This window comes from Dermacentor albipictus, chromosome 3 (genome assembly GCF_038994185.2).
Source record: "Dermacentor albipictus isolate Rhodes 1998 colony chromosome 3, USDA_Dalb.pri_finalv2, whole genome shotgun sequence".
Lineage (NCBI taxonomy): Eukaryota > Metazoa > Arthropoda > Arachnida > Ixodida > Ixodidae > Dermacentor > Dermacentor albipictus.
Genome location: NC_091823.1, coordinates 113,125,111 through 113,152,722, shown reverse-complemented (window position 1 = coordinate 113,152,722; position 27,612 = coordinate 113,125,111). Strand labels below are relative to the sequence as shown.

Genomic DNA, 27,612 nt, shown 5'->3' with positions numbered 1-27,612 from the left:
TCCATGAGAACAATGTTTTATTATGAAGCAACTTTCAAGGATCTCAAAGGTCTGCACAGTTCTTTACGAGCAAACAAATTTATTACCAGTACATTTAGAACTACTGAAACGATTTGAATCATAGTAGCAATTAAAAAAACACATAATAATTGCATAATTTCAATTCCTGAGAAAAGGTTGTTTTAACTGCATTACATAGCAATAGAAAATAGCCACTCAAATTCTCTTGAACTGTTCAGCACAATAAATGCGAATGAATCGAAACATTACATGCTATTAGTGCAAGTATTGAAATATCGATAATTCGCAGAACCCTATCCCAAATTTTATTTAGTGCACTGAAACAAACTCACACAACTCAGTAAAGAGCAGTTAAACGCTTCAATGCAGAAAGAAGTGCTTGTCTGGAAGACAAAGACCTCAAACATCCTAATAATGAAAAGTGAAAGCTTACAATGATTCATGCTAGTATAGAACTACAGGCGTCACGTACGCTGAGATTCCATGAAAAAACTAAGGAAAACATGAAAAGCAAGAAGGAACAATGAGGCGTGCACACAACTCAGTACTGCTGCACCACATGTGTCAGGTGCACTTGTGGTGGCAAGGTGCCTATTGAGGTGGCTTTGGTGTCCGACAGTTTGACAGAATAAGTGGCACTGAAACGACCTCTCGTTTATGTGGGTTGTGCGTGTGTCAGTTTAGTGCGAACTTCTGCAAGTAACTCTGAGGACATGAAGAGCCCTGACATGGCATCTCCGTGAGTGGATACGCAGGTGATCCTTCACCACGGATTTTGTGTGGACGAGCAGGTGTCGGTTCAGTGCAGACTTCCATGACAAGTTCTCAGGACATAAAGGACCCTGAATCAGCCTCTGACTTTAGTGGAAGTGAAGTTCAGTGCAAACTTCTACGAGTACCTCCGAGTACGTGAATAGCACTGACATGGCCTGTCGCTGAGTGGATGCACACGTGATCCTTCAGTAAGGGCTTTTGAGGATTGCTGAAGGCATGCAGGGCAATGAAATGGCTGCCCGCCTGTATAGATGCGAGGCTTTTGGTTTAATACAGACTTCCACAAGAAGTTATCAGGACATGAATGGCCCTTAAACAGCCTCTCACATTAGTGGAAGTCCAGGTGAACCTTCCATATCGACTTTTGTGAGAAGCTTTGGGGGCATTAAGGGCACTGAAATGGCTTCTCCTCTATGGGTGTGCAGGTGTCGCTTCAGACCATGCTTATGCGAGAATCTCTGAGGGCATGAAGGGCATTGAAATGGCTTCTCGCCTGTGTGGGTGCGCAGATGTTGGTTCATACTACTCTTTTGTGAGAAGCTCTGAGGGCATGAAGTGCAATGAAATGGCTTCTCTCCTGTGTGGATGCGGAGGTGTTGTTTCATACAATTCGCCTGTGAGAAGCTCTGATGGCATACAGGGCACTGAAATGGCCTCTCGCCTGTGTGGGTGCGCAGATGCGAGCGCAGATTACTCTTTTGTGAGAAGCTTTGAGGGCACGCAGGGCACTGAAATGGCCTCTCGCCTGTGTGGGTGCGCAGGTGCAGGTTCAGAGTATCCTTTCGTGAGAAGCTTATAGGACACGAAGGGCACTGAAATGGCCTCTCGCCTGTGTGGGTGCGCAGATGTTTGGTCACTCGAATCTTTTGTGAAAACCTTTGAGGGCACGCAGGGCACTGAAATGGCCTCTCGCCTGTGTGGGTGCGCAGGTGCTGGTTCAGAGTATCCTTTCGTGAGAAGCTTATAGGACACGAAGGGCACTGAAATGGCCTTTCGCCAGTGTGGGTGCGCAGGTGCATGTTCAGAGTGCTCTTTCGTGAGAAACTTTGAGGACACGAAGGGCACTGAAATTGCCTCTCACCTGTGTGGGTGCACAGGTGGTCCTTGAGAGCACTCGTTTGTGAGTTCTGAGGTGATAAATAGCAATGAAATGGCATTTCTCTTCTGTGGATGCACAGACGTTGCTTTAGGTTAACTTTTTGTAAAAATCTCTGAGGGCACTGAAATGGCCTTTTGGTTGTGAGTGTGCAGGTGTTGCTTCAGCTTGAACGTTCGTGAAATGTTCCGAAGGCACAAATGGAATTCAAACACACGCTGGCCGGCATGGATCCTGGTGAGCACTTCAGGTCACAGTTTATCCATCTCACAGACACAGGAGCTACAATGGGGCGGCATCCTTCCTGTAACTGCACCATCTGCATTTGCTGGACAGCTGGAATTCTTCAATGCTGCACCAAGAAAACAAGACAGGTTACCCAAGTAATGCTTTTCACTTAAACATAAAAATGTAATTAATAATGTCAATGAAATGAAATTACATATGTGTTAGTGGTAAAGATCAGCCTTTTCTTCATTCAATGTGTTGGCAGTGATTTCAGATCAAATCAGAGCACAGCAGGTCAACTATGTTGATTTAGAAAATATATTTTTGTGATTGTTCAATGGGCAAATTTAATGAAATTTGCACAAATTTTTGCTTAAATCATTTTTTATCTGTAAGATAAAGTGAGAAGACTGGGAGCATGGTATTATTACAAGTTGCCATTGCAGTCAAGTGCAACAGCCAACACATTCAGTAGTGCCATCATGGGCCTGATGACCAAATTAAGAACAGAAGCAGTTCAACTCAACCTAGGTTTCATGGTATTGTCTGTCGTGGTAGATAGTTACATTTCTGAAATTCATTTATAAATGCTGCCGCCTCACTTGAGTCCAAGGAGGAATGAATATACAAAAAATGTTATCAAGGGACAAAAAACACAAACATTGGAAAACAATATTATAGCCAAACAATAAAAATCACAAATATGACATTTCTACTTTAAACAACGCTCTTAGGCTATTCATTCCATTCTTTGTCTCAGAAAAAAATTACTATCTATAAGCATTATTCACAACACATAGGTCTTGTATCATTCTACTTTGGTACTGACAAATGCTGGCACAAAAAGGACACAGGTAAGATTATTTTATAATGCTGGGCTCTGTTGTCACTAAATGCAAGAATTGAAGTTTGTCAAGCGTGTCTTCCCTGTAGCTATTCAAGATTGAGAGTTACTCAGCATCTGCATCACACTATCAGTTTTTCTGCAGAAATTGCAGATGAATCTAACTGCTATTCGCTGTAATAATTACAATTTAACAATAGTTTATTGGCATACGGATCCCGCAAAGCTTATGCATATTGATAGCTAGGTCTGACAGCATAGCGATTGCCCCTATACCTGAATAGGGGCTCCTTTGAAATTGCGAAAAAGGTCCATGAACTTCTGGGAGTGCTAATGCAAATGTTTTCAATATGCTCGTCCCGCCTCATGTGTTGTTAGAATTACCTCAAGGTACTAATAGGTAGGAACATTGCTAGGTGTTGTTGCCAATAAAATAGGGAAAGTGTAAAGGAGTCTCCTTGCTGCTTATCTTCATAAGACAGCACTAATTAATGTTCAAGCTCATTTTCTAACCTTTACACCAGTGGCAAATCTTATCAAGGTTATTGCTGAGCTGAGTTTCATCAGCTTGTAATTTACCTACTTTGTACAATACATCCAACAATATTTGCTGTCAGTGACTATTAGGAACAGGAAAGGTCCCAAGAATGACCCCTATCCTATGCTACACCTGACGTGAAAGGAAGCGCCTCAAATACGATTGCCGACTTTGACTTACTGAACACGGTTTTCAATATAGGCTCTGAAAAAATGCACAGATTTAGTGTCTATTCGACTGTGTAAAGTTTACATGGAACTTTATGTTCAGGCAAATTAATCAAATGTGTTGGCAAAATCTAAAAATATTCCGCCTCTATTTGTTCCCTGTTATTAACTTCTAAGTCGTGATAAGAGGCAATAAGCTGAGTGACAGTAAAAGCCTTCCATAAAACCACGCTGGACTCCAAATAGCATGTTGTCTTCATCTAGGTATTGTTTAGGGTGCCAACAGATCACATGCTCGAACGTATTGCTGCAAAGTTGGGTCAGTAAGACGGGACGATGATTTTACACGTTTAGGGGTGCACCCGCAGTGTTGGAAGCATGTGTATTTGGTAATGAATGGGTGGACACAATATGCTGTAGGGCCCCAACAATAGTATATACTTTGCGAATACTTGACCGGCAGTTTCGTGGAGGATATGTTCTTGTTCAAGACCAAGACCCAAGCCAATAAATGTTCCACAGTGGCCTGTAGCAGCATTCGATGATTCGATGATACGGCACACATTTCTCCCAATGCACCGACTGTTCTTACGATGAGTCACTTATTGCTTATGGAACCCATCCGTTCACTACAACTTTGGATTGAAACCAAGAAGCAGTCCTTTAGGACACCAGTTGGAGAGCTGGAGTATACTCGAGGCAGTGGAGCACAGTTTATGCTGCGTTGACGAGAAAACGTAAAGTACCTTGTGCAGTGATGAAACAGCCATTTGACATTCTGGCGCAGATCTTAGCACCAGCAAGAAGCCGATTTTTCACAGCAACTAGCTTCTGGCACAGTGTAGAACCTATATCAATCTTTCTTTCTTTCATTTAGATTATTCAAGGTGAATTCGGCACAAGACCATATAGTGCAATTTTGACTGAAATGGGCAATTAAGATAGCTGACGCCAGTTATGCGCAAAATAAGGCATTCGGGATATAAGAACCCAGCTTTTAAAATAATTGGTCAACCATTTGCATACATCACGCTATAAGGCTGTTTATTGATGGTATTGCTCAGCACTTATTAATTGGAAAGTTTCATCGTCAGGAGGTACTGACAATATTGTTACGTAGGAAGACGCAGACGAAAAGCTATATACAAGTATATTTACAATGAAATAAGCCGCACGTGGCCAAGAGGCAACAGCACGCGCTAGCCTCTAATCATCGTCGTCATCTTCACACTGCTCGCCTCTTCGTGATCGCAAATACTGTTCCGTAGCACTACTCCCGGCGGCAAAAGCACCGTCCTGGAGCGACTAAAGGCCGCACTCGGAAGCAGTGTAGTAGGCCTTTGAGCCTACTGACGTGCGCGACATCACTAGATGCCAGAGTAGAGGACGAGGTTGAACTCACAGGAGCAATTTCGTACGTCACAGGCGTCACTTGGCGCAGCACACGGTAGGGCCCTGTGTATCGCGAAAGAAGATACTATGAAAGTCCGATGTGACGAGAGGGCGACCGCAGGAGCACGAGCGCACCAGGCGAAAAATGTACGTCACGGTTAAGGGCGGTGTACTGACACAGCTGAGTGGTTTGCGAGCCCGTCAGTCGACTACGGGTAAGCAGGCGTGCATGGTCAGCGAGGGCAATGGCGTCGCGCGCATACTCGTTTGTTGAGATCCCAGCAGGAGGAAGTGCCGTGTCTAGGGGCAAGGTCGGTTCGCGACCGTACAGTAGATAAAATGGAGAAAATCTGGCTGTGTCGTGCCGGGAAGAATTACACGCAAATGTGATGTAAGGAAGGGCAATGTCCCAGTCGTGGTGGTCCTTGGAAACGTAGTTGGACAGCATATCGGGAAGAGTACGGTTTAACCGCTCTGTCAGGCCATTGGTTTGAGGATGGTATGAGGTAGTCAGCGTGTGTTGAATGGAGCAGGAATGCACAATGTCGGCAACAACTTTCGAGAGAAAGTTACGACCACGGTCAGTAAGCAGCTGTTGCGGGGTGCCATGAAGCAAGATAATGTCACGCAAGGGAAAGTCCGCAACGTCAGTGGCAACACTGGTAGGGAGAGCCCGCGTGATAGCGTATCGGGTGACGTAATCAGTTGTGACGGCCACCCATTTGTTCCCAAAGGATGACGTGGGAACAGGACCGAGGAGGTCTAATCCAACATGAAAGAACGGTTCCACAGGGATGGTGATCGGCTGGAGATGACCGGCAGGTAGCACGTGGGGTGTTTTCCGACGCTGGCAGGGATCACGGGCAGCAACATAGCGTCGGACAGAGCGAGCGAGATCAGGCCAATAGAAGCAGCGGCGGCCACGGTCGTAAGTGCGGGTTACCCCAAGATCCCCTGCAGTGGGTACGTCATGCATCTCAAAGAGCACAGTCTGTCGTAGATGTTTTGGCACGATAAGAAGATCAGAGCCGCCAGGGAGGAAGTTCCTTCGGTACAGGATGCCACCCTGGAGGACATATCGGCGAACGGATGCGTCGGTAGGTGTTGTTAGGAATGGCCGTACGCGGTGGCAACGTGCCAGCTTTCAGCCCGCTGCACGTGTTCCAAACCCACCAGACGAGGCGCCCTTCCGAGAACTGCGGATGACCGGCAGCCACGTGGCGCACGGTCAGCTCAGGAATGTGGTACTCTGCCGCGCCACCCGGGACGGAGCATAGTTCTACGAAGCCCTCGGTCGTCGACACCGAGAGCTATGCGGCACCGCGAGCTATGCGGCACCGAGAGTTCTACAAAGCCCTCTGACGTCGGCTCCGGAGCCTTTGTGTGTGTGCGCTCGAACTTGAGTGCATTGGTGTGTGTGGGCCGTACTGCGGGGCGGCGGCAAGTTTACAATGATTGGACGAACGTTTCCGACTACTCGGACTCCGTCCACGCCGAACGATGACGTCGAACGATGACGTCGAACTATGACGTCAAGCGGAGAGCTTATAAGCAGCGTTTGCCGGCTGCTAGAGTGTGCTCGTGTCGTGCTCGTCGTTGGGAGCTGAGTGCTTGTTGTCATGCTCGAAATGTAGTAGCGAGCTGTGTGCTCGTAAACTGTTTGCTGTATGTTAGTTTTGCAGGCTCAATATGGGAGTCGCGCTGGACTGCCAATGTACCTCATGTTTTAAATGCAAATCCTGCAAATAAATCCCTGCACGCCTAGTCCTGTCGCCCCAAGTTCCTCCGATCGTCCTACAAGTACGACCGCTCCAAATCTGACATCTGGTTGGCAGCGGTGAGATCGGCCTACGGCTCGTAGATCGTCCTACGACTCGGGAGACAGCAACGGCAGCTGACGGACTTTGGCACATGGTGACCGACCGGCATCCTGATCAAGTTGGAGGCGACTTGAGATTGACGACCTCTTGCAACCGACTGGATACGGCGGGGAAGGACTGGTGATATGGTGCTGCTTCAGTGGGTAAGCGTTTGGTTTTGGCTGTAAGATTTACCAGGCCTCAATTTCACTGTGTTTTTGGATTTGATTCGCTGGGATCTTTTACTTGTATTTTGATTTGCGTGGGTATCGCAGCAAGTATTGTGTGACAGCAGAGCCAAAGCTTAAAGTAGCGACCATGGTCCTAATGTGTTTGACGAGGGCTGACCTGTTGTGGTTGTGTGAAGAGATCGAGGTAAACGTAGAGGAGGACTTGACGGAAACAGAAATTCGTAAGGAAATTCTAGAAAGTAACAATGATTCAATATTCATAGAACAAATGGGTAACTGAATTCTAAACAAAAAAACGGGAACAGGAAGCAATTAGGCAAGAGCAGGAAGAATTTAAGCAAGAACAGGAAAAAGCTAGGCAGGAACTGAAAAGCATTTCCCAGGAAGAAGGCCTAAATGAAGTAACAAGGCAGTACATTGAGGCATTGAACAAAAAGATTGAAGGTTTCGAGCAGTTAATCGAACAAAGTCAACAGCGGCTTGAAAAATCTCTAGGTTGGACGCAGCGAAAGTGGCAGGATGTCGACAGCAGATTTCAGTCGAAAGCCGAGAGTAGTAGTACCTGTGAGAATAACAACACGTTCATAAGTGAACTCGAAGTGCTAGCAGCTAACGATGCCTTAGTGGCAGCAGAGGCCGTTAAAGGCCAGAGTGAGAGCGACGAGGTGCTGTGCCAACAGATGATTGTAGAGACAGCTAGGCCAGCTGCGAACAATATGGCACAGTTACCGCGTGTGTGCGTCGCATCTCATGGTATCAAGGTCGTTAGCGAGGTACAGGGTACTGTTGACTTGACAGACGCGAGCACCCATGTCGAGTCAGATCTGCGTGCAGAAGTAATGTGCCAGGTGGACGATGCAGTTGAGAGTAGTCCTCGGGATGGCGAGCTCCGTAGTTCACGAGAGAACAACTGCATTGTCCAGAGATCGGTGCGAGGGATGATTTAATTAGGAATCATTCGGACCGTGCGCGTGAGACAGCGATCGAGACCGAGGGACTGTGTGTCGATGCACAGCGTGAGCTGGGCAATGCAGTAGAGGCAGTTCGCAAGAGTGCGAGTTGCATAACTCGAGTAAAGCCTGCTGCATTGTGCCAGAGTCGGTTGGGCTGTCCGCCAGTCGAGGCAGAGAGAGAGTTGATTTAAATGAGAATCAATCAGACTGTGGGGGAAAGAGACCGATCCAGGCCGACGAGATGTGTAACGGCCAGCACGAGGCGCGAGATGACGGCATGAAAGAGAAATCAAAGAGAAAGCGCCGCAGAAAGAAGCGCCGAAAAGATCGTAATGCGGTGACTAATGTAGCGCCGCCAAAGACGGCGAGAGACCCAGAGGGGCAGGGCGCGGAGAAGACAGGTGCGGTCGTCACGGACGATGTTGACGCATCAAACACGTTCGAGCCACCGGTCAAAGGGGGACCGAGAAGCATGTTCTGCACGGACGCGGACAAAGGACACGGGGCAGTTAAATTCCTCGTCGTTCCGTCGTTCTCTTCGAAGCTCATCGTGCAGTACAAAAAAGCGCAAGGTGACAAGACGAGACCAGGTGGGGAGTAGCGACGCGGTCAATCGAGTTTGTGAGGAAAGCGAGGCGCCAGGACGCAAATTGGCAGGAGACCGTAACGTCTTGGGGGAGCTGATAGTGAGTCAGCCCTTTTGTTGTTCCTGGGTAGCCAGAGTAGCTTTCAAACCGCGACCACCTCGGGTACGCCTCAAAGTGTGAGTCAGACGTAAGCATTTGGAACGGGAGGCCAAGAGCTTCCGTGGAAGTAAAGCATGTTGTTTTGTAATATTTTTGAGCACTCGGATAATTTTCGCGATTTAAGTTTCTTTCAATATGTAAAAGTATGAGCTTTGTTTGTTTTGTTAGAGAAGCTCCGAGATTTGAAAGATGCGTTTTATGTAAACCTGTAGTCTCGCGAGATGTTCATTACTGAGTACAGAGGCTTTCTTTTTTTGTGTGTGTGAGTAACCTGTAGGTCAAGGTTATCGTTGAGAGGCCTATCGTAACGCGCGTGTGTTATTTAACCTTCTTTCTTTTTAAGTGTTTTTGAATTTTCTAAGGTTAAGCGCGTAGGTATTCAGTAAGTGCGTGATTTGCACTGAGAAGAGCTCTTAGGTCTATTAGCGCGTGTCCTGTGCGGACGGAAGGAAGCAGAACGTTGATGACTGGGTTGCTCGTGTGTGTCGAGGGCAGCCGTATTCTGACTTCTCTAGTACGCGTGCGAAGAGCTAGTTAGTAAAAGATACATTTGTTCAAAGGTTCCTCTGTGTTGCGTAAGTAACGCAAGTGTGGTTGTTTGTTTAAGGAACGTGTCCTGTGTGGATTAAAGGAACAAATGTGAGTCAGCGTGATGAAAACTGTATGATGCAAGCACGTGTTCGGAATAGGGACCTCAAACTTAGCGCGTTTGTGATGACGTACCTGTGGAGTTGGCCAGCCGGTTCAGTGGCAGCAGTACATGAAATAAGTACGCCACTGCGATAGGGTAAGAACAGGCTGTTCGTGAAGTTAAGCTGCTTAAGTTATGTTTGGGTATTGGTGTTTGAAAGCCTTCGGTTTAATTCTGTGTAAACCTTTACTCTTGTGCAGCGCGACGGTCGGGTTTGGTCGAACTCAGGGGGAACGTGAACGCTCGCTTTGGCGGCACAAAATTTTGGGGAAAAATTTGGGTTTTCCAGTTGAGTGACTTGCATGGAAATTGTGATAGGAGGCCTGGTGGGTTAGCAGCTAATTCCGGGCGTTTGAACGCTGAGCGGTATTGTGTTGCCGGGTCGACTCTTCTGTGCCAGTTGTAAGATGGTTGAAGGCATTCCAAGTACGCAGGGGTTGCAGAGAGCAAAGCCGTCATCTTGCTCGCCAGCCATTCTCTTCCTGCCCAGTGGTTGCCAGCACTGGCCAGGCGAGATTTTCCGGGCCACGGACGAGCTGTTAGGAATGGCCGTACGGGGGTGGCAACGTGCCAGCTTTCAGCCCGCTGCACGTGTTCCAAGCCCACCAGACGAGGCGCCCTTCCGAGAACTGCGGATGACCGGCAGCCACGTGGCGCGCGGTCAGCTCAGGAATGTGGTACTCCGCCGCGCCACCCGGGACGGAGCACAGTTCAACGAAGCCCTCGGTCGTCGACACCGAGAGCTATGCGGCACCGAGAGTTCTACAAAGCCCTCTGACGTCGGCTCCGGAGCCTTTGTGTGTGTGCGCTCGAACTTGAGTGCCTTGGTGTGTGTGGGCCGTACTGCGGGGCGGCGGCAAGTTTACAATGACTGGACGAACGTTTCCGACCACTCGGACTCCGTCCACGCCGAACGATGACGTCGAACTATGACGTCAAGCGGAGAGCTTATAAGCAGCGTTTGCCGGCTGCTAGAGTGTGCTCGTGTCGTGCTCGTCGTCGGGAGCTGAGTGCTCGTTGTCATGCTCGAAATCATGCTCATATGGGAGTCGCGCTGGACTGCCAATGTATCTGTCTTAAAATGTAAAATCCTGTAAATAAATCCTGTTCACCGAGTTCCTCTCTACGACCTTCGACTCCTTCAAATGGTGGCAGCGGCGAGGTTGTCCGACGAGTTCTACATCTGCTTGACAGCCCGACGAATCTGACAGTGTAGAGCGCAGACTCTCTATGAGTGCGCACAGCGATAGGTCTCGGTACTGGCCATCGGCGATGTTAGCGAAGGCACACACAGAGAAAATGCCGTTGGTGGTACTACTGTCGGCGTCGTCAGGCTCGTCAACCGGGTAGCGAGACAGGCAGTCAGAGTCCTTGTGTAGTCGGCCAGATTTGTAGATGACAGAATACGAATATTCTTGGAGGCGTAAGGCCCAGCGACCAAGTCTCCCTGTAGGATCTTTCAAGGAGCAGCGCGTGATGGTCTGTGACAACGGAAAAGGGTCGGCCATATAAGTATGGGCGGAATTTCGCAACCGCCCAAATTAGAGCCAGACACTCATGCTCAGCGATAGAATAGTTGCGTCCACGGGTGAGAGGAGCCTGCTGGCGTAAGCGATAACATGGTCATGGCCGCGCTGGCCTTGTGCCAGTACTGCGCCAATTCCGTGAGCGATTCCGTACGGACTTCGGTAGGCGCAGAAGGAACGAAATGGGCCAGAACGGGAGGCGTTATGAGAAGGTCGATTAGATTCACGAATGCAGAGGCCTCATTATCGCCGCACTGGAAAGGGGCGTCTTTTTTCAAAAGCTCGGTTAGTGGTCGTGCTATGGCGGCGAAATTTTTCACGAAACGGCGGAAGTGCGAACAAAGGCCGATGAAGCTGCGCACATCCTTGACACACTTCGGAACAGGGAAGTGCGTAAGAGCATAGATCTTGCCTGGGTCCGGTTGCACTCCGTTCGCGTCAACGAGATGTCCAAGGACGATAATCTGACGACGGCCGAATTGACACTTCGATGCGTTGAGTTGCAGACTGGCTTGACGAAAAACGTCCATGACTGCTGAGAGGCGCTCGAGGTGCGTAGCGAACGTTGGGGAGAAAACTATAATGTCCAAGCAGCACAGTCACGTGGACCATTTGAAACCGTGAAGAAGGGAGTCCATCATGCGTTCAAAAGTGGCAGGAGCGTTACATAGACTGAACGGCATCACTTTGAATTGATACATACCGTCGGGTGTTGCTAAAGCAGTCTTCTCGCAGTCAAGATCGTCCACAGCAATCTGCCAGTAGCCGGAGCGAAGGTCAATAGAGGAGAAATAGCAAGCACCGTCGAGGCAGTCAAGGGCGTCATCAATCCAAGGTAGGGGATACACGTCCTTATTGGTAACCCTGTTAAGGTGCCGATAATCCATGCAAAAGCATCATGAGCCATCCTTCTTTTTTTACCAATACAAGTGACGCCGATGGACTACATGACGGTTCAATAATGTTCTTGGCAAGCATTCTGCGAACTTCGGCGTGAATAGCTTGACGTTCAGCCGGTGACACTCGATACGGGCGGCGATGAATAGGAGGGGCATCGCCGATATTAATGCCATGTTTAACAGCTGTAGTCTGGCCCAAAGGACGATCGTTAAAGTAAAAAATATCGCGGTAGGAAAACAGAAGGCGGTAGAGCTCACGAGCGTGCTCAGACGGCATGTCGGGCGCAATCATTTTCTGTAAGTCGGTGATGATACAAGTTGCCGACTGCGATGGTAGAGGAGGATCGGCTGACGTGTCGTCTACTGCAATAGATGCTACTCAGTGATCCTTGAACGAGCAAAGCTGGGCCAGAGACATCCCGCATGGCAGCAGTTGTGTCGTCAAGCCAAAATTGACCACTGGCAGGCAGACGCAATTCACCGTAATAGATAAAACTGGATGAGGTACTGTGATCCCGTGTTCAAGGAGGACGTCTTGCATAGGAGCCGCGATGTAGTGACCGTCGGGGACTGGTGGGGATGACACTAAGTCAACGTAAGTCAGTGCCGAAGGTGGTAAGCGAACCAAGTAGACAGAACTGAGGCTACTGGGGTGTGGTTCAGCGGGATCCAGAACAGGCAGGTCAAGGCGGAGTACTGGCGGAACAATAGATGAGGGCAGAATGTGCGGAGAGGGAATCTAAGCCAAGGATGATGTCGTGGGGACAGTGGGCCATGACTGTGAATAACACGATAGTGGAGCAATCGGCGAAAGAGACGCGGGCGGCACACATACCAATTACGGGGGCTGTTCCGCCATCGGCGACACGGACAACAGGCATCGTGGCGGGTGTGATTGTTTTCTTCAGCTGGTTACGAAGGTCAGCGCTCATTACCGACAAATGCGCCCCAGTGTCTATAAGAACAGACACAAACGCCATTGACTTGCACGTGAAGAAGGTTCAGATGAGTGGGCAACGTCAGTGGAGAATTTGGCGGCATAGGGAGCAATGCAGCGTCACCTCGAGGCGCTGCATCATCTAGTTTTCTGGCTGGGAGGATGTCCGAAGGTAGTCGGCGAATAGGAGCGACGGGGCTAGGGAGAGCGAGATTGTTGTCGTTGGGGCGAAGGCGAACGAGAATAGGGGCGGTTCAGCGCAGGAGAATCAGTGGCGGCATTATTGGAGCGTGCGGCATATGGACGAGAAGGAACCCTTGGGGGGCGAGAGTAGGCAAAGTAGACCGGGTGGGGGAACTCCAGCGACTGCGACAGTGCCGAGAAATGTGCCCGATTCGACGGCAGTGAAAACAAATAGGCTTGTCGTCAGCAGTGCACAATTCAGATTGGTTGCGGAAACGTGGTGGGTAAGAAGATGCGGGACGGGGCGGAATGGAAGAAGCCGGGTGGGTATCAGGGCGATGGACTGAGCAGATGGTGTGAAGACCCATGTTTTCGAACTCCTGGCGGATCAGGGAAACCATGACTGCAGGTACGTTGGTGGGGCTGGAGTTGAAAGCAGCCGGAGAGGCGGCCTCGATCTCACGCCGGACGATCCTGGTAACATTGCCAGTGTTGTTGGGACGGGAACGTCGGCACAGGAAGATATCGGTGGGGTGTTGGGCAGACAGGCAAACTGCTGGTCGATACTGTCGCGGTACAACGTGGACAGAACACAGGGAGACGTTCTTCACGAACAACAGGACAATCTGTTCAAAAATAAACAGAGCAGAGACACGTCTTCTTCGTCATCACCCAATCTCACTCTGACCCACTAGGCGGGGTCCGTTAGTGCTCCCATCGTCGTCGTCTGCATAGAATACACGCGTCATTTGTCCCTCCCTACGAGAGCATCGTTCCGATGCTAGACAAGAATTGTCACTTGCGGAAGTAAAGGCCGCTAGCATAGTCATTCACTCACATACGACTTCTTGCGGACAATGTGCACAAGTTCAGGACGGTGTGTGCGGCGCCGCGTACAGTTGCGATTATCGGGAACGACCTCGTAGGTGACATCACTGAGTCGCCGCAACACCCGATATGGTCCGAAGTATCATCTTAACAGTTTCTCGGAAGGGCCTCGTTTCCGTACGGGTGTCCAAATCCACAACCTGTCGCCGACTTCACAGGTAACCATTCTACGGTGAAGATCGTAGCGGTCTGCGTCGTAGTCTTGCTGCTGGCAGATCCGCAAGCACGCGAGCCGCCGAGCTTCTTTTGCGCGTTGCGTAAACACATCGGCGTCCATATTAGTGTCGTCAAAGTCGTGTGGAAGCATCGCATCCAGCATCGTTCGTACATCTCGTCCGTGAACAAGGCTGAACGGAGTCACGCGCGTCGTCTCTTGTTTCGCCGTATTATATGCAAAGGTGATATAAGGCACGATGTCGTCCCAATTTTTATGTTCGACATCCACGTACATTGATAGCATGTCTTCAATGGTTTTGTTTAGGCGCTCTGTTAACCCATTGGTTTGTGGATGGTAGGCGGTTGACTTTCGATGGGCCGCTCCACTTAGTAGCAAGATGTGATCTAAAAGTGCAGCCATAAATGCGGTTCCTTGGTCTGTTCTTACGACGGTTGGCGCGCCGTGTCGCAACACCACATGCTCAATGAAAAAGCGCGCTACCTCGGCTGCTGTGCTGCTATGGATTGCCTTTGTTTCAGCGTAACGAGTGAGATAGTCAGTTAATTGCGACGATAAAAAAGCGATTGCCTGCAGAAGTAGGATGTGGGCCCAAAATATCCATTCCGATTTGATCAAATGGTCTTCGAGGGTCCTGGACGGGTTGTAGGAGGCCGGCGGGTTTCGTCGGAGGCGACTTGTGCCTCTGGCAGTCGAGACAAGTGCGAACGTGATGTTTCACGGCGGTGGTAAGTCTCGGCCAGTAGTACTTTGCTGCACTCTGGCTAATGCTCGCGTGTAGCCTAAGTGACCAGAAGTCACCTCGTTGTGGCAAGCTTGAAGTACTTCCGTACGAATAGCTGCAGGAATGACAAGCAGATAGGGGGACCCGGTCGAAGAAAAGTTTTTTTTGTAAAGGGCCTTGGCCTGTAAACAAAACAACAGTCTTCTTGCGAAAACTCTAGGTGGTTTCGCAGATGTTCCCTCCAAGTAATTGATCAGTTCAAGCAACTCAGCGTCGTCCTGTTGTTGTTGCGCGATGGCGGATGTGTCCATAACACAAAGAAATGCTGAGTCTTCTTCGAGCGGAGCAGGCGACTCTATCGGCGATCGAGACAAGCAGTCAGCATCCGTATGTCGTTTCCCCGACTTGTACGCGACAGTCATGTCAAACTTTTGCAGCCTTAGGCTCCAACGCGCCAGTCGTCCAGAAGGATCTTTAAGGTTTGTCAACCAACATAGTGAATGGTGGTCGCTGATAACGGTGTAGTGGCGGCCATACAAATATGGACGATATTTCATAACCACCCATACCACGGCGAGGCATTCTTTCTCAGTTGTGGAGTAATTAGCCTCTATACGTGAGTGTTCTACTTGCATAGGCAAGCACTCTTTCTGTGTACTCTTGCCACTGCACAAGAACAGCTCCCAAGCCAACATTGCTGGCATCAGTGTGAAGCAATGTAGGGGCGGTCTCATCAAAGTGAGCAAGCACTGGTGGTGTCTGGAGACGTTGCCGCAGGTCGTTGAATGCCCCTTGCTCTTCGTCGCCCCATACAAAAGCAACGCCGTCTCTCGTCAGGCGAGTTAACGGCAACGCAATGCGCGCAATGTCTGCAATAAACCGCGGGTAATAGGCACAGAGGCTGAGGAAGTACCTGACAGCGCCTTTTTATCGGATGGCACGGGAAACTGTGCGGCGGCTGCATTTTTTTCAGGATCCGGCCGGACACCTGTGTGGCTGACGACGTGACCGAGAAACTGCAGTTCTGCGAAGCCAAATTGGCACTTCTGCGGCTTCAGGGTAAGGCTGGCGGACCGTATGGACTGCAGAACCGCTTCAAGCCGTTCGAAATGTTCTTCAAACGTTGCAGAGAAAACGATGACGTCGTCGAGATACACTATAGCAGGTTTTCCACTTCAGACCCGAAAGTACAGTATGCATGAGGCGTTGGAACGTAGCAGGGGCAGAACACAAGCTGAAAGGCAAGACTTTAAATTCGTATAGGCCATCTGGCATCACGAAAGCAGTTTTTTTCACGGTCTCTCGGGTCTACTGCGATTTGCCAATATCCGCTTTATAAGTCCATTGAAGAGAAGTAACGTGCCTGTCGAAGCCTGTCGAGTGAATCATCTATACGGGGAAGCGGGTATACGTCTTTCTTTGTCACCTTATTTAGCTTTCGGTAGTCCACACAGAAACGCAAGCTGCCGTCTTTTTTCTCGAACTCGTTGATGGTTGGATCACGTCATCTTCAAGCATTTGTGTCACTTGTATGGCTTCACGTTCTCTAGGTGCCACACGATATGGATTTTGGTGAATTGGTCTTGCCGTATCCTCTGTAATTATTCGGTGCTTTGTTAGAGGCGTCCGACCGACGCTGTACGTCGACGCAAAACATTCGTTGAACTTGGCCAATAGCGTAAGAAGCCGCTCTCGTTTGTGCTACGACAAAGCAGTGCTAACGTCAAGTACAGGAGCTGGGTCTCACGCAGGCGCTTCTTCGAGTAGTGAACAGCAGCCACGAACATCCGCAATGCCGTCAAAATAAGCCACAGCCGTGCCTTTGGGAAGGTGCCGTCGCTCTGTGCTAAAATTTGTCAGCAACAGGTTTGTGTGCCTGTCGGTGACATTCACGGTTCCTCGTGCGACCGAGATACCGTGAGTAAACAACAACGTAGTTATTTGGTCGGCAACTCCGCAACGAAACAGTATGTCACATGCTACTGAAACAAGAGCACACGATCGAGGGGGGATGACGACGTCGTCTTCTGTTAGACGAAAGCAGTTGTGTTGCGGCGATAAGCAATGGACTAAACCAGAGCTCTTATAAAACGTCACCATGCGGTCAGGGATGTTAATTACGGCGCCATATTCTTTTAGGAAGTCCATTCCAATAATCAAATCTTTGCAGCATACAGGAAGGACGATGAAAGCGGCCACGAAAGAAGAATCTCCGATGTTAACTCTAGAAGTACATCTTCCAGTAGGCATCAGTAATTGGCCGCCTGCCGTCCTTATGTGAGGTCCCGTCCATGGGGTCTTTACTTTCTTCAGGCGGAGGACGAGTTCCTGACTCATTATAGAGAAGTCGGCACCAGTGTCGACTAACGCTGTCACCGGTTGCCCATCCACGAAAACATCAATGTCGGCGCTCACAATTTCTTCAGTGTTTATCGGCTTCACGTCGTTCTGCAGCGAGAATGTTGGGGGCTTTTTAGTGTCTTGCGGCGGGCCTGCAAGCTTGCCCCCAGAGGTCAACGCCTTCAGCTTCCCCGACGGGGGCTGGGCGTCCTTCATCCTCGGAGCTCCGCAAAAGTACGTCCAGTAGATGAAGCCATCTGACGTGGAGGGGTTGGAGTGCGCGATCGACGGCCGAAATCGGACCGATTATTGGGCATGGATTCATCACCCGGGTGCGCTATTGGGGGTCCCTGAAAAGCAGCGTCATCGCGGTGTAGCATGGCGTCGTCATTTGCACGTCGACCATAGTACCACGGACGAAGAGGTCGAAATGATGTGTCACGATGCCAGCAATGACGCGAAATATGGCCGGCGCCTCCGCAATGAAAACAGAGTGGGCGCCTATCGACAGTGCGCCATACGTCGAGTTAAGTTTTGTTCTTTTCTCCTTGAAGTCAACCAAATTAAGTCTCTTCAAGGTGATTATAGGCGTTGATGAAGCAGGAGGCAGGTTGGAGGTAACAAAACATGAAGATATATTGCAACGAAAATATTTACACAGTCAAATACAGAGTTAGCAAAAGAACACTGATACAAAACACACAAGTAAACAGCGCCCTATGCTTCTACTTTTTCTTAAGTTAGAGTCTAGGACAACTGTCACTACATACGACCAACCGAGTGTCACTGTTCTACCACTAAGTGGTTACGGCCCAGACTAGCATTGCATCGTACGGAGTCTTACTGGTCTATCAGGTTTAGTGATTACAGCCTAGACTGAGGAACAAGCACCTCGTCTCGATTGTTATAGATGAAAGAGACAAAGAAAAAGGGCGGTAGGGCAGTTAGCCCATCCCACGGAAGCAGTTGCCAATGAGAGTTGAAAGTCTGCTTAAGCCACAACCCAAAGGGTCGGCCTTACTCTCAAACGTAAATGCATTGGAAAACAACCCTGTTTTCCTTCTTCCCACAACCTCGTTTCCCTCTCTTATTTCCACGTGGTCAGTGACGGCCTCCGCAAACACGCCAGGCACGCACGATTTATTGAGGCCACCTCGCACCTCAGCGGCGTTTCTAGCCAGCGGGGAGCTCAGGCGCTGGTGTCCCAACACCGCGTACCGCAGTCCCCCTCAAGGTTTTTCCTCGTGGAAAAATAATGACCGCTGGCGGCATCCGGACTTGGTGTTCTTAAAACGACGTTCTCCGAACGCAGCCTGTGCATGCGCACCGCGCCTCTCTCTACGGCGCGCACTGCAAGTTGTAACTCGACACCAAGCGGGCTCTCCTCAGCGCTCAAAACAAGATGCACGTGGTTGCCGCCCGGATGCGTAGGGGCGTGGACCCCCACTCCGTACGCGCAACACGTGGTCAACATTGCTAGGTGCCCCTAAACCTCGGCTGCGTCTCTAACCAGCAGGGAACTCAGGAGCCGGCGCCACAACGTCGCGTATAACGCCGTCCCACTCGAGGTTTGTCTGCGGGGACCTATTATGACCATCGGCGGAATGCCAACACAGCGCGCGTAAGCACGTTCTCCGAATCCGTTTTCCGCATCCGCACCGTTGCCCCCTCCCCCCGCCCGGCGCGCGCCGCGGCTCGTCACCCGACACCACGCGGGCCGTCCGACTGCTCAAAAACAGAAACTGTTGCTGCCCGGACGCGCTGTGGAGTGGACGCTTCCCTATTCACAAAACACATGGGCAACTCGCGGCACTGTGAAAGTATATCATGCAGCCCTACACCGCCCATTCTGCATGTTCGAGAGATGAGCGGCCTAACACGTCGGTTCTCCGAAGTTGTGGCTGTCCCGTAGCGTCGTTTTGCGGCGGTGACCGAGACGCGGCGAACGACGGCTGGCGGTATGAACGGCTGCGCGCTTCGAAGCTTCCTCTTGCGGCGGCGACCAAGGAGCGGCTGTCGGAGGCTGTTGGTACGGCGATGTGGTTGCAACCGGTGGTGGTCATCGGACAGCGGCGGCGTAACTCAGTGGTCGCTGGTGGTCTTGAAGATCGGTTACCGGGAACGCCTGCAGGATTTTGTCACGCACCACTTCGACGATTGACGCGACGGGTCTATCTAGTGTCCGTGTCACGATCTTTTGAATTTCCTCTCTGATGAGCTCTCTGACCAACTCACGCAAGGAGTTCTGATACTAGGAAGTCACTGCGGCGGCATTGATTGTAGTGCTGGTGGACAGTCGACCGTATTGCCTGCATCTTTGATGAAGCGCCCGCTCAATAGCCATAGCCTCATGATAAACAGTGACAGTGACTGGCGGATTGCGCACAAGCCCCACGAACAACTGCTCTTTTACACCTCGCATGAGGTAGCGCAACTTCCTATCTTCGGTCATGTTCGGGTCGGCTCTACGAAAGAGGCGGGCCATGTCCTCGGCGAACATTGTGACCGACTTATTAGGTTGTTGCACGCGTAGCTCCATCATTTGCTGGGCGCGGTCGCGTCGGTCGGCACTGGCAAAAGTATCCGTGATATTCTGCCAAAAGTCATGCCAGCTCGTGAGACTACCTTCGCGGTTCTCGAACTCCGCTTTTCGAAGCTCGAACTCAGCTTCTCGAAGTCAGCTTTTAGCGAGTTCCAGGCGGCGGCACTCTTCTATAACTGCATTTACCGTCGCCACGTTGAAAACGAGCAAGTTGAAGGCGTCATCGGCAATGCCTTTGAGGATGTGGGAAACCTTGTCTGACTCAGTCATGCGTGCGTCAACTTTGTGGCACGGAGCCAAGATGTCCTGAATGTACGTGATATAGGGCTTTGTTGATGTCTGCACACATCCGGAAAGTGCCTTCTGCGCGGCAAGTTGGTGACCGTATGGGTTGAGGTCTCAGAGCTTTTGCTTATGCGAATCCCAACTGCGAGCTCATCTTTGTGCGTCCGAAACCAAACTCGAGGTGTGCCACTGAAGTGAAAGACTGCGTTGGCGAGCATGATAGTAGGGTCCTACTGGTTATTGCGGCTGACGTGTTCGTACAGGCTGATCCAGTCCTTGACGTTTTCCCCATCTTTGCCTGAGAATGTGCCAGGATCACGGGGAGCGGGGAGAGTGATGTAGGTCGTCGAAGTGGCAGCAGGTGTCAGAGCCGGTGGAGTCGAGTTGTCTTCGCCGAGAGCCATGAAGGAAGGCTCGACGTACCGTCCACTGCGAAGCTCCATGAAGAGGTACAGGGAACGTCCACCTCCACCAGATATGTTACGTAGGAAGACGCAGACGAAAAGCTATATACAAGTATATTTACAATGAAATACACCGCACTTGGCCAAGAGGCAACAGCCCGCACTATCCTCCAATCGTCGTCGTCGTCGTCTTACACCGCTCGCCTCTTCGTGATTGCAAATACTGTTCCGTAGCAATATCAACTGTAAATTACTTAACAATACTGTCTCTGAGCAGGTTTTTTATTCCATATTTTTCATCAATCTTTAATGACTGATTAGATTCCACAAGATTGGAAACCGCCAGTCATACAATCTTCAGACACATCAACAAAAACATGTCTGAAAACTACCAACCGTTATTGCTGACGTGTATATGCTATAAAATAATGCAACATTATGTCACGGTGCCACGGGAGGGACAAAGACGACGAGCACCAACAAGACAAAAGAGACGACGTAATGGGGCTAGCCTAACGTTCGGCCATACTGGTTTTACTGGCCTTATCTTCTGCAGAATCACAGTCCCATTTAACCTTATATCTCTGCCCATTTCATCTTTGGTGGAGGTGCTGGGTATTGCAAAAGATGGAACTCCACAGCAGGCTTGTCCTCGGCCGTCCTATTGTGCTGACAGACGACAAGGCCTTGCGAGCATTACTGTCGGGTCCCATCGGTTGTGTGCAGCAACGCATTCGTTTATGCCAAGCCATTGTTCGATGTTGACTTTGTCAGTGCCTTTACCAGAGAAGGTGCAGGGTCACGCGGATGGGTCAAGACGACTGACGGTTGCGGTGTCGCGGATGCTGATGGCCCAGGTACGCTGGGTGCTTACGACAAGCACGGCAAAAGTTCTGGGAATCTGAGAGCTAGGAAAGTTTGACAGAAGAGGTCAGTTTAGAAAAGCCCAATGCTTTTAGCAGTCCTTGAACTGTTTCAGAGCAAAGTTGGATTTGACGGTGGTCGCCATGAGGTAGCCTTCTCATGGAAAGGAGATTGTGAGTAGCTAGACAGCAATCAAAGAGGAGCTTCAAAGTGAGTTCATCGCTGTGGGGAAGAAAATAAACTTTAATAGGGATTTTGCTGCGGAATATGACAGAGCCATTAAAATTTATGAGAACACACCTTGTTGAATGTAGACCGGAAAGAAGTGGTGCGCCACGCCTTGTATTCATTACATTCCACATCATGCTGTCGTACGTAGTGAGTCAACAACTACAAGAATATGGATGATCTTCGAATAGTCAGCATATGAACTTCACTTGTCTCACCGAACAAATGCTTAGAAAAAGGACCTAAGCTTCCTGCTGACTTTGTTACTCCTCTTAAACATTTTTGGATTAATCGAACTGCTTTGACTGCTGATATTTAAAAAAAAGATCTTGGCAGATCGCACCACAGCTTGATATCTTTGAAAGTAATACCTTGTGCATTACAAGAGACCACTGCAAACTTGAGTGACTAACGTGCTCCTCAACCACCATAATAGATCTTACACAGAAAGCGGTACACTTTTACAGCATAAGGACTTCAATTATACGACACAGTCTAACCTAACCTAACCTATCACTAACCTTGACTTTGCAGAAACTTGCCAAATCATAACAGTATACTGAGAGATGTGCAGTGTATTTCTAGTTGCCCCAAGAATGACTCATAACTACTACGGGATATTGGTCAGCAAGTACGCAGCTTCACAAGTGTTCGTATTATGACTGTTAAGAAAAGTACATCAGAGCGTAATTTCATGCACGACTGCATCCCGTAACTTCTTCCTCCATCGCCATCAGAAAGATATGCACACTGATGTTTTATAAAGTGTTGCTGTGCGACATGAAAATGCCGATTACATGAGTTTCTTTCCCCCTTTTCAAGCAGGCATCCATGGATTAATAGCTAGAGCATCGGGCATCTGCTGCTGGGGGCCACAGTTTTAAACTAACTAACAAACGTTTTTTGTTTATTTGAGCCAGTGAGCCAAGCTGACCATAAATGGCCAGAAACTGACAAACCGCAAAGTGTGGGGAAGAGGCAAAGAAAGCTATCACTTTAAAAACCTTGCTACAGATGAATATCAAGAAAGAAGAAAAAAAGATACTGAGCTCTAAGAAAACTAAGAACAGGGACAGCGTCTGCCATGAACTCTCTCAAAGTACTATGGCTGATTTACTTAAAAATTAGCTCTTGCAACGGCCATGATCAGATTTTGTACTCTCTCCTCTTCAAGAGTGACAGAATATCTGATTGAATTAAAGAATTACCATACTTAAGAACAGCAAGTCTGCAGAACTAATTGCACAGAAGGTGTCATGGATGCTGCTCAAGCTACAAAAAGCCTGCCTAAAAGTGTACCTGAAATCAGTGTAGAGAACATGCCGATGGAATGAGCCACTGCTTTCTACTAAAACAAGGCTTTAGCTTCTTTGTCCAGCTTTTCTAAAACTTATATTTTGGCTGCCTCATTATAGGCCTCACGCTAACCTAGAATCAGGAGGATATCAGCACCATTCAGTCACAATGAGGACAAGCAGAGATCTACAGTCATTGCCATTACATGCCGATGAAAAGAACTTTATTTAGTACCACTTCCATAAATGGGAAAGCTACATGCTTGTGTATGAAGGTACAGATGCCAGCTCTATCCAATACACAGATGAGTGCGCATTGGACAGACATGGCAGCTGCTGGCACCATTCTGCTCTCCAAAATAAGTATTTTCCACTGATGTATGAGCTGAGTGGCTGAGAGGCACAATCCTGGACTGCCAATCTGTTGACTTTGAGTTAATGTCCTTCCAGCAGAATGAGAACATTTTGTTCTTTGTAGCTTCCTTGCAAAGGATTTTGCGATAATAGTGATGGGCAGGCGGAGGCATCACTAGAGATCAAAACAAGCAGGGTAGTTTTATATCTCCTTGCATGTTAACATTTTGTACAGGGCAACCTGCTTAGGATGAATTTTCACATACATCACTAGAGAAATAAACTCCACAGCAAGCTGCAGAACTGCTGGCACCGTAGTTACAGCAATGAAAGCACGAAATCAGAAAATAATTTTTGCACTTCCTTCAAAACTTATACAGCTGATGAATAAGTGTCACAATAGGTGCCATTGGATGACAATACAGTTAAATTTCGATAAAGAGAGGTTGGTAAGAGCGGCATTTCATCAGACAAAAAATTTTGCTAAACTGAAATTCAACCTTTTCGGGAAAGTACTGTCACCAAGCAATTTTTTTTTTTTTTTACTTAAAAGGGGCGTAACGATTCAACTTTTCTCCGTTTCCCCATTCGCCCTTTTCTCTAACATACACCGCGCGCCATCAACTTGCCTAATAAAGTTTTTCCCATTACATTATATTTGGAGTAAAATCATCTAAGTTTCACATTATTTCTCTGGGAATTTGTAATTTTGTTCAGCGTATCGAGGGCAGCTTCTCAAAACTTCAATCATGGAGAACGACCTCTGTGTAGTATTCGGTCATTCCCGCGACGCAGGCTGCCCGCACAACCCTCCTCCGAAGCAGTCACTTGGTGATAGAAATCTGCGACGCACGTCGGCGGTTCGGTCTGGTGGGGTGCATGAACGCGGCAATGAGGAAAAAAGGGAACAGTAATCGCATATGCAGCATGCCGCAGCGCTCAAACCTCGCCGTAGCGAATGTGCACTGCTAAGGTACCTTTAAAATGTACTTCAAGACAGGCGTAACGACCTGAGGTACTGCAACCAGTTACGAAGCTCGTACTACATTTGCATAACACTGAATCGTGTACAGAGGGGATCCCACTTGTCTACAGTGATCGAGCCGAGCTCTGCGCAAGGAAGAAACAAATTTTAAGGGAGCTACCGAGTTACGAAGGAACAACTTGAAACACAAGTGGAAAAACGTGAAACCCATTCAGGCACAAGTACTTTGTCATTAGTCAAACAGCTTCACTGAAGTTCAGTTCATTTGCTCCGCCGTACGCTGCTCGAGGCTCTAGACGAGCAAGATCACCACTGAACGCTATGAGTTTCGTAAATTGTATTATACAGCCGGTTTTTTTAGTTTGCATTCCGAAATGCACTAAAGTTTGTTTCTTACTGCACAGGATTAATTTGTTGAATACAGGAGCGCTCAAAAAACAACTAACATCTGTTACCGGTATGCGTATAGGTTTACTAAGTGCTTGCAAAAACACAAATATATGGCTTCATGCCTGTGAGCAAGGCTATAGTAACGACATACTGATCTTTTACAGAGCCTCTACTTTCATGAATTGTGGTGTTAATGCAGTGCCGCGGGCCCTTGATTGCACTCGTCTGCAGGCACAGCAATTCGACGCTAACCTCGGTTTCTCTACATTGAATAGTAAGCTGTTGGGCTAGTTGGTTCGACATGATTTTTGCAAAGGGGATCGAGCGCAGAAACGTTGCGGAAAAAGTAAACAGGACAGGAAAGACGCTCACTTGCAACTAAGTATATTTTCAGAGACAGAACGATCTCACACAAGCTAAAAAAGAATCTGGAAGAAACCGGCATTGACCTTGTCTTCACAGCTCTTCTCAAGCTTTCTCGGTTGTGCGCCTTTGCAACACGGCCACAACAAGAACAAGACATGTGGAAAGAAACACACGAAACTGCTCGCCTCCTGTGCTACCGAAGTGGTATATGAGATACCAGTCGACTGTGGGATATTTTACAATGGGTAGACGGGGCGCTGTCTAAATGACAGGCTAAGAGAACATTCTTCATTTTTAAAGGCCCTGAGCAACTCCGCGCACCTTCCTGTGCACGGCACGGATTATGGCTGTAAGCCCATTTTCAATAAAACCAAGATTACAAGCAGATCCAAAGGCAGACTCAAAAGGGAAATGCTCGAGGCAGGCCAGATTCACGCTCGTGTTAACCTTTGTATTAATGCTCCGTCGGCCCATCTTATAGGTATGGAATTTACATCCCTCGCCCTTGGCTGAAGTTTCTAGGCGACCTCCTGTGTCACTCTCCCCCCGAATGTTGTCTTGGAACGACTTTTGTCAGGCCAGTTGCACATACCGCTGTTGCTATCACCTACACTATAGCTGTCATTATTGATGTTTTGATGCATGTCCCGTTGTTAGTCAAATTATATATATATATATATATATATATATATATATATATATATATATATATATATATATATATATATATATATATATATATATATAAACATATTTTTTTTACAATTCTCGATGACAGCTCATGCGCAATAACGTTCCTGGTGGTTTGTCTCTGAACATATACTTAGTCGCAAGTGAGCATCTTTCCTGCCCACGTCTCCTTTTCCCACAACGCTTCTGCACTCCCCTATGCAAATATCGGCTCTAATGGACTTGATGCCGCAGCATATGATGTGACCGGCGTTGAACGTAGGTTTGCCTTTATTTACACACCTCTGCGTCTCTTTAGCGAGAACGAAAGTATGCTTTGCGGCGAAACTACGGCACCTGACGTGCTTTGCTACTCGAGATGCACACGCTTCCGAGATCGCCTTATCACTGTCTCGGCAGCCATTTTGACCTACCGTCGCGCCGCCTATAGTTGCTTTTGGCGGCGAGGAGTTACGGAGTCGCCATCTAGCGGAAGCGCCTCACTAGCGTAGTATGAGGGATCACGCGGCGCGCTCCTCATAGGTTTTGCTGTTCGCGCTCACTGAAAACACCACGCACGAGCTCTCCCGGACATTTCTGTAAGTACTTTCGAAACGAGAGAAGATTTTTTACTGTCTAAATAATAATCTTGGGCAAACAGACGCTATCTCTTTACCGAATACGTACAGTGAACGCCACTGCGCGCGGTCACCGCGATGGAGTCTCCCGAACCGGCTTCTTGCGTGAAAGGTAAACGCTGAGAGCAAGCTATGTGACATATGTTCTTATAGTGTTTGTATAACTAAATGGAGCGTAATAGAACCAAGCCTCAATGCAGCGATCGCGTAGATTCGCAAGGACCGACTGCGCGTCAGCATGCTTGTCCGCGCACTGTTTCGCTTTCTCCGCGCGCGCGTTTTCGCACCGTGCCACGAGCTTTACGCCGCATCATATGAGCATTTGACAGTATGCAAGCAATCATTGTTGCGTAAATGCTATCAGAGCTGTTCAAAAATAACTTCACTGTAGAGACTTCCACGCCTACGGGGACTGTGATATGCCGTCGCGACGATTCAATCTTTTTTTCTTCTTCTAAATTCTTTGACCTTTCAATATTATTTCTCGAGTTGTGTCGCACTGTATGTTTATCGGTGCTCTCAGCATGCCATTTCCCGCTGCTCCTTTTTTTTTGTAATCCAGTGCATTCATTCATAACACAAACATGACCGTGCCATGCTTTCTTTAAATGTGCTTCTTACCGTTGCCTTTCCACTCCACTAAACTTGCCAGTATCTATAGCATCGACACGTTCATAGACCAAACTGTCATGACATCGGGCAGCGGACTCGGGCGAGCGTCTCAGTGCGCGTTTTCAGAACATCGCAGACCGGGCGCCGTAGCAGAAATCTTCCTCGCGTCTGTGCTTGCTGCATACCCAAGTTGTAGCCGATGACTGTTTGCCGGTTTGATGTTTCGCGAGCCAAGCTTCACGCAGCTTCTTGTCCTGCGGCTACGTGTGAATAAGGCTGACACCGGCCTCCGTTACGTGCGTTCGGCCCTGCGTCACCGAGCAGTAGCCTACCATGTTGCGCGCCTTCAAAGGCAGCCACTACCTATTGTAGTGCTTTCAAGCGTTGTAAAGGAGACACTCGACGCGGGAAAATTTCGCCACTAAATGAGGACCGCAGCGTACGAGGGAATTTAAACTCGTTTTCAGCTCGCTTCGGCGCTCCTGAAGCAGCCGACGCGGCCGCTATGTCCACGTCCTCTGTATCGCGCCGCCGATCGAGATCGCTTGCACGGACCTAACTGGCCTTGCTCACATGCGAGAGGGTGTTGCATTTAGTCAAGGGATTGAGTACCTTTTGCCGGTACTCACGCTTGTCATTTTGCACACGAGGTAGGGGACACTGGTCTTGGAAATGGCAGAAACAACCAGCAGCACACACCAAATTCGGTAAAAAAATACATAGAGTTTCTCACTATAACACCTAGAGGGAAATCTGGCGCCACCGTCTATGGGCCTGTGTTGGCTGGTGTTGTAAAACGTGGATATGG

At 48.8% G+C, this 27,612-nt stretch overlaps 1 long non-coding RNA gene across 1 annotated transcript; it reads right to left on the bottom strand.

The window, feature by feature from the left end:
• On the bottom strand, positions 1-27,544 carry LOC139057539 (uncharacterized). The gene is made up of 2 exons (XR_011512870.1): positions 27,417-27,544; positions 1-2,243 (listed from the first exon to the last, which is right to left on the bottom strand). It is a non-coding gene; the product is annotated as an uncharacterized lncRNA (long non-coding RNA).
• Positions 27,545-27,612: the final 68 nt, after the last annotated feature.